Genomic DNA, 8,601 nt, shown 5'->3' on the forward strand with positions numbered 1-8,601 from the left:
AGCATAAACATAACATTAAAGAGAGATGTGTTACTTGGAAACTATTTGAGAATAGTTGTCATCAATAGCTTTGAGTAAACATGTATTGCTAAAACATTCTTAAAGCATTTTCAATTTACTTAAAGCATTTAAAGCATTTAAAGTCACTCACAGTCTTTGGAAAATCCTCTTATTGTACTTCTCCTTTTGATGTCAAACCTGCGGACATCACAATGCATTCTATTCATTAGTATTGGCCCCCTTTTTGGGTCTAACATTCCATAACTATCTTACTTTGTCCTAGTGAACAGCCTTACCTTTCAATGCTAAGCTCACTGTGCGTTGAACGCTTAACCAAATTCTTAGGCCTTAACTTGACTAGGCAGCAACTTCTTCACCATGCGTCCATTGCTTGCGTCCATGCCTTCCCTTAGGCATTCACGCCTCCTATGCGCTCAAGCTTCCAACCCATGCCTACAACCCATTGCATGGCTAATCCTTTGCGTCATACTACATATGCGCCCATCTTGTGGCACATCAACACATGCCCCATGTATTCGTCCAGTCACGCCCACATGCTCCAGCGCAACCTTGCGCCTTGTTGGGATGGTGTCCTAATTCTCCCGGAGTCTCGTAGTTTGTAAATATTGTACACATTGTTATGAATAAAATAAGAATTATTTTCTTTTTCATTTACTCATATCCAATAAAAAAAAAAGCTCAATGATTATTATATGTAAACTTAAGCATGTATATGAGATATACAAGTGGATCATGCCTTAAGTAATAACCTAAAAAGGTCTGTAGTATAAAGAGGGATACCTTATCCTGGTGACACTACGAATATGACCCGCTTTGTAGAGGTTTGCAAGTATTGTGAACTACTACAGATGGTCTGATCCTGACCATTCATGTGAAGACATGCGAGCGGGGGTGTCCTATACAAAGAGTTTGTATAAGATCGGGCCACGAAATGATTTGTCTCTTTATATAACGCTGTTGATACTTGAGACTTACATCTCACCTAAACGTCCATAGGTGACATGACCTTAATCCTGAGTGTTTTGGGAACTCCAGCCTTTGAGAGTAGTCCTTTGATTAGTATGGGTGAAAGTGGCCAGATTTCCGACTCAACAAGCCTACCTTTTTGAGGATTTGTCTGATTAGGGAGTTGGGAACTCAGTTACACAAGATGGAATCACTCCTTCCTCGAAGCAGAGGTTAGTAGATAGATTACTCTCTTAAGAGCTGATTCCGAGTCTTGAACATAGCGGCCACAACCTCTCTTTGGAAGAGAGGACTCAGTCATAGTAGGACTATGACTTATGTTCATTAGAGGGATTAGTGGTACTTAAGAAGTTAGATGTAACTATGGTGGCAAAACGGTAAATTGGCCCAGCTGTACTTATGAGCGATCTGTGAAGGGTTATTGCACTGTTGATTGGTTGATATGGACACAATATATATATATAGTAAAGAGAGTGTAGTTGTCGGTCTTTAGTGGAGTGCCCAGCAGTTAATTGATGGTGGATCTTGTGACTAAAGAGTTTAGTCAGTTATTCACGTACCGTTGGAGCTAAGAGCTACAGGTCCATAAGGTCTCTTTGGTAGCTCAATGGATTCAAGTTGAGAATCAGTTCTTGGGGTTGATTTGAAATGTTAATATTGACAAGAGGAAATTCAATTATATGATATAATTGGCGTGATGTATAAGATACATCAAGTGGAGGATTAATGTAAATATGATTTACATTAAGTACCATAAAATAGAAAAAGAACTATGGTTTATATGTTTCATGAGATGAAATATTAAAACTATAGGTTATAAATATAATATGGTAAGTTGGTTATCATATTTATTTATAATAATTATTTGATAATTCTCTCTTTTTTTCTAATAGCCAATTGAGTGTGAGGTTATTGATGGTTTTATGGTAACCATGAGATAAAAGGAAAAAGGTTTTCCTAAATTTAGATGAGTTGCTACTTTCGGAAAGTTAACTCACGGACAAGGCTATCAAGTGAAATTGTTTCACTAAGCGATAGCTCATAGAAAGACTAAACAATCGTGCATATTGACTATACGATAGTTCATTTAGCTAGTCGTAGCTAAACGATCGTGTGACATTGTCTATACGATAGGCTGTCATCTTCTACACGATTGAGCACATCGTCTATATGATAGACTGTGTCATCTCCCACTTGCTCAATCATCTACATGATTGTTGTCCTCTAGTCTCTTCCTCTAACCAAGTTCATACAGAGCCCACAACTCCTGAATTCTCACATCGAGAATACCAAGGTAAACATTATGGTGGTTTCCTCACTCAACTCGATTGATTTCAAGATTCTGAAGGTCGTTCGTTGGGTTCGTGATCATTGTGTTCGTTGTGTTTGTGCTAGTGATCGTGTTGCACCGGTCATTGCATTCGAGGGTTGTATTGTTGTGGACGCTGGTAGATTGATCAAGGGAGTTTGAAGAATGTTTCTTCAAAGGTACGCATACTCTATCCTTTGATTATCTTGTTAGCATGCAGTAATTTCTAGTTGTTGCATGACCTGTTAGTTTTCGTTCTTGTACTGTAATTGTTTATGTTCAATTTTGAATGGAATTTGGAACGATCCTTCTGCTGCTCATGAAAATCCTCATGTCTGATTTCCTTCACCTAACACCTTGCGCGCCTGCTTGCACAGTCCAACACTCACTCAGTCGTACGGACCAATGCCTTCATCATTCTCTTGCACTTACATCCTTAGCATGTGTTGCATGGTCCAACGTATCTTAAGGCATCCTTGCGCCTAGGCCAACACATCCCTTACGCGAAACTTATGTCTCAGCGCATGCGTTCAGCATCATCCTCTGGCCCTTCAAGCTGCTTGCTTGTTCATCCCAAGCACCTGTCTGCTTGTTTAAGATTCAAGATTTAAATTGAAATTTAAATAACTAATTTTTCAGGCCTTTTCTCTAGAAATTTCCTTCTAAAAACTTGCTCTAAAATGTCTTAGCAAACTTACTTTCAAATTTCAGCTCAGAACTCCTCGTGGTTTGGTTGGAATCCTCAAATCATCAAGGCTGGCCCAAGTTTACCCGAGAGCTCGACCTTCAGCCAGATTTTTCGATCTCCAACCTAGTTCCTCTAAAATTTCCTTCCAAAACTTCAACCTCAACAATTAGACACACTCAGGGTTTGAATGGCTCTGACACTCCATTTGCACGAGTAAATTGATCAAACCCTCTCTTCAAAGCCCAGCTTCCCTTTTATACTAGCAGTTGCATGATAACCCCTCAATGTCAAGCTATCACCTCATCCTTAAAGAGATAACAACAAACCTGAGCATGACAGTTGGCTTAGTTGATTAGTCACTATGCTAATCCTTTCCTCTTGGTCATCAACGCAAGGGTCAACTCCCAAGCCAACACTTGCAACCACATGGTCGCATGCCTCCTTCAAACAATGCATTACCCAACTTGGCCAACGCATAGCTTACTTTGAGGCTATCGCGTCCCTCTTTTGGTTGCATACCTAGACCAATGCATGGCTTAATCTTAACATAAAGACTGCCAACGCTTCCCAAGCAATTGTACATCCTTCCAGTGCAATCGCATATGTCATCGTATACTTACTCGCTCCATCACATAGCTTTTGTGTGCATCGAGTTTCAACATCTTGCACTCAATGCCGCACACTGGTCAGCGCGCACGCCTAGCCTTAATGCTCAGAGCCTTGCGCTCATCGTCTAGTCATGCGCGCATCGCATACCCCATGTGATCACCCTCGTGCAATGCCTCAATGCCCAGCGCCTTGCTCGCGTGAAACTGAGCGCTTCCTCTCTCACACCTGGTCTACTTGTTGCACGATGGCTCCTTCTCACTGCACGACCGCGCAAGCCTAAGCACATCCTTGCACGCGTGTGCTAGGCTCAATGTTTAGCCTTGCGCCAACGGCCAACATGCCTTGCCTGCAAGCTCACTATCCTCGCAAACCCCTTGCTGTCGCATGCCTTATCAACGTATCATGAAAAATCCTTCAACTCATGCGTTCATCCTTAGCTCCAACGTATAGTTTGTCTTTGGCTTCAACACTTATCCTCACACAACCTTTACAAGCCTCGGTTACTACACACAACCTCATGCGTCAATGCTTTCCAACACCAACGCATGCCTTCTCTTGGCTTTTATACTTAGCCAATTTTTTACTTGTTAAACTATCTAAAACTCACCCAAGACTGGGTTTTTCCAATACTTAGAATTTTCTTCCTTCATCTTCCTACTTTTCTTACTTCTTTTCACAATTTTACTTTAACATGCCTATTTCTCAATTATGTAGGAAAAATGGAGTACGGGGTTTACATTGATAGTCAAGTTAATGTCAGTAATGTGAAATCAAGTTGTAGAATATATCATTTCCATTTGATAGTCAAGTTAGCTCATTTTCCAACCATAAGAATAATAATTACCTATGACGACCTTTTCCCATTGAACACTTTTTCCTGCCATGGAAAACAATTGGCAAATAAATTGTTAGATCACAAGATTGTTTTACAAAAAGGAGTAAAAGAAACAATCAAACTCAAAATATTATAGACAGGTTAATGCAAAAATAGTTTATAAGAAAGATAAAAAGTTCTTATCCATCACCACTTATAATTTTAGGGCATTCCAGTTCAAACTGAATCCCATCTTCATGACTTAAAAAATAACTCTTCCTCAACAACCCAGAAAAATCGCCACCCACATAACTAAAGTCTCCATTGGCATACCTCAACAAGATTGACAAGAATTGGAAGATAAGTTCATAAACTCCAAAAATTCATCATGGACAGCGACAAAGGAATGGAGTTGGCTTAATTTGGTTTTTAAAAATCTAAAAATAAAACTAAGTTTTCAAAACTTTTTTTTTTTAGTTTTAAATTGGTTTAGTTTTTAAAAACATGGATAAAAAGCAAGCAACATAACATAGAAATTTAAAAATGAATAAGAAGGCTAAATTATATATAAAAAATACATTTAAACTTTAGGATAAAAATACATAAAGTTTCAAAGTTTCAAAATTACTCTTAAATTTTTAAAAAGTGTTAACAAATATTCTTACGTTTAATTTTGGAAGGACACTGTTAAAGTTTTGTTCCGAAAATAACTCTAAACTTTTAAAAGTTTCAAGAATATCCTAACCTAAAGAAGTAAAAATGTCCTCACCGTTAGTGCATGAATATAAATCGTTAATACTTCATTGCAAAAATAATTCAAAAATTTTAAAAAGAAAGTTAAAAAATTCTCCTATCATTAGTATGGTGAAGAATTTGTTTCAAGTTTTCGTGCACTAAAAAATAACCAATTTTAAAACAAATTATATAGATATCCTCTTTTTTTTTTTTCATATAGATATTCTCCTTTTTCTCCTATCTTTCCATTTTTTATACCAATTTTTTCGACAATCAAATTAAAAACCAAAATTTTAAGTTTAAACATAAAATCCCACAAAATCTCACAAAATTTCAAAATCAAAATCTTCCCTTAAATGTTTAAACATATAAAAACGATAAATTGTCAAATAAAACAAATGTATTTGACTATTAACACATACTCAACTACTAACGTAGAATTTTGTTAAAATATTTAAGTACTAAAATCTATTGATATTTTCATTATTCTCATTCTTCTTACCATGATCCATATAGCTTAATTGTAACGTGGTGTAAGACTCACTTTTAAACCTTCTAGTATTTGGTTATTTTTGACTTATTGGGTATTTAGTTGTGTAAATTGTGTTGGATAAGGAGTTTAAAATGAAAGAGAAATAAAAAGAAAAAGATAGAGATTGGAAATATATGTGTGAAAAGAATTACTTTTGTTGAAATCGGAAAAGTGTTTTATTTATAGGAAAAGAAAAAAGAAAGAAAGAAAGAAAATAATAATAAATAAAATAATTTTTTAAAAAAGACAGAGAGAATGAAGTCAATGGCTACTTTAAGAAGCCACGTAAATCAAAGAGACATTTTTTTTAATATATATATATATATATATAATATCATTTTGATCCCTAAAATTTGATTGTTATTTTATTTTCATCTATGTATTTTTAAATGTCCAAATTTAGCTTATAAATGATTTCTGCCTATTAAATTGAAATTAAAAAATACAATGATCAAAGAGCTGGGTAGTGGCCTGTGGAAACTGAACGGTGTGCGGAGGATATATGGGTTAGTGATGGGGTACATAGGGTTTTACTCAACGGACGCGGTGGAGTTGAACTTAAAGTTGGTTGATAATTGACATAAAAGAGGCTGTGATGGTAATGGTGGTTAAGAAACTGGAATAAATACAGAGATTAAGAAGGGGAAGAGAAAAGTAAGATGGGGAAGAAATAGAGGATGAGAGGGGAAAATTTGACCAGATGACCCAAATCCAAAAAATTTTCGACCAATGACCTCTTCCTAAAAAATTTTTTACCACTAACCTTTTGCCCATGCAAAAATTCTAAAATTACTCCAGTCTTTAGAACTCCTCAAACCGCACCACATTTCTTCTTCCTTCAACGATTTTTTCAGTCCTTCATTCAATGTGCATTCAATACAACACCAACATTCCACCATAACATTTATTCCCAACTAATATACTATAAATAGCATTGAATAACATTGGTATGAAGAGAATGGAAAGTCACTCTCAGTATTCACTTTCTGTAGAACTCATCACAAAATTCTCTCATTGTTTTCTCGTAGCTTTCTCTCAGAGTTTCAGTCCAACATCTTCGTTGATCGTTTTCATCGTCAGATTCAGAAATGGAAAGAATGTAGATATTCTACAATTTCTTGTCCCAAATTTCTTTCATAATAAGTGTTGTTTAGCATTAAATGAACGATCGTATAGTAATATATACACGTTCATAAATTACTAGATGATCGTTCGTTACAATATAGACGATCGTTCATAAATTACAATACAATCGTTTAGTAAATTATAAATGATCGTGCAGTAATTTATACACGATCGTTCAGTAAATTATAAACGATCGTGTAGTAATTTATCAACAATCGTATAGTAATTTCTAAACGATCGTGTAAACATTTATAAACGATCGCATAGTAATGTATAAATGATCGTTCACTTATCAATGATTTGCTTATCCCATTGTAGATCAATGACGCTACTCCGCATCTTTGTACAATTAGGTAGGGCTTGGGATGAGTCCGGAAGAAATTATGTTAGTGGTCATTTTAAAGGTCTGGAAATCAAAAATGATATAACAATTAATAAATTAGTGAGTATGATGCAATGCTGGTACATATTGTCCATGTGTACTCCATGACTTTCATGAGGTGTGACTGATACAAATAACGGCATCCCGGTATACATCACTGCCTTCTAAAAAAAAGTAAGGTCTTCATCATCGATTATGTCAATTGGGGGAGCTGGGACCAATAAATTGTAACAACATTTGATGTGTATATCAAACATATTAGGATCAATATTCAATCGTTGGTGTATCATACTCACTAATTCATTGATTGTTATATCATTCTAACTTTCAGACCTTTCATATGACTACCAACATAATTTCTTTCGGACTCATCCCAATCTCCACCAAATCGTACAAAGATTCGAAGTAGCGTCATTAATCTACAATGGGATAAGCAAATCATTGATAAGTGAGCGATTGTTTATATATTACTATGCGATCGTTTATAAATGTTTACATGATCGTTTATAAATTTCTATATGATTGTTGATAAATTACTACACGATCGTTTATAATTTACTAAACGATCGTGTATAAATTACTATACGATCATTTATAATTAACTATACAATCATATTGTAATTTATGAACGGTTGTCTATATTGTAACGAATGATCGTCTAATAATTTATGAACAATCGTTTATATTGTAATGAACGATTGTGTATATATTACTATACGATTGTTCATTTAATGTTAAACGACACTTATGAAAGCGATATGGGACAAGAAATCGTAGAATATCACTTACATTCTCTTCATTTCTGAATCTAACAATGAAAGAGATCAATGAAGATGTTGGACTGAAACTCTGAGAGAAAGCTACGAGAGAACAATGAGAGAATTTCGTGGGGAGTTCGACAGAAAGTGAATACTGAGAGTGACCTTCCATTCTCTTCATACCAATGTCATTCAATACTATTGGTACAATATTAGCTAGGAATAAATGTTTTGGTGAAATGTTGGTGTTGTACTGAATGCATATTAAATGAATGGCTGAAGAAATCGTTGAAGGAATAGAAATGTGGTACAGTTTGAGAAGTTTTAAAAACTAGAGATAATTTTGGAATTTTGCATGGACAAAAGGTTAGTGGTAGAAAAACTTTTAAGAATAGGTCATTGGTAGAAAAGTTTTTGGGTTTTAGGTCATTTTGTGAAATTTTTTCATTTTTTTCATCTTTTTGTTTTACTAGTTCATCTTCCTTTCAACATCTTCCTTCATGCTCTGTGCATTTTTTTTTCATATTTTATGTTTTATTGGGTTCACTGACGGGATTTTGAAGGTAGTTGCCATGGCTTCCTTTACAAAACGGATGAGGAGCAAGCCAGGAGGATGAAGTAAGAGTATCGGGCAGCAAACGGCAAGCATGGTGTCTCGAGCG

This window comes from Benincasa hispida, chromosome 8 (genome assembly GCF_027475165.1).
Source record: "Benincasa hispida cultivar pf3 chromosome 8, pf3_genome.v1.1, whole genome shotgun sequence".
In the NCBI taxonomy this organism is placed as follows: Eukaryota; Viridiplantae; Streptophyta; class Magnoliopsida; order Cucurbitales; family Cucurbitaceae; genus Benincasa; species Benincasa hispida.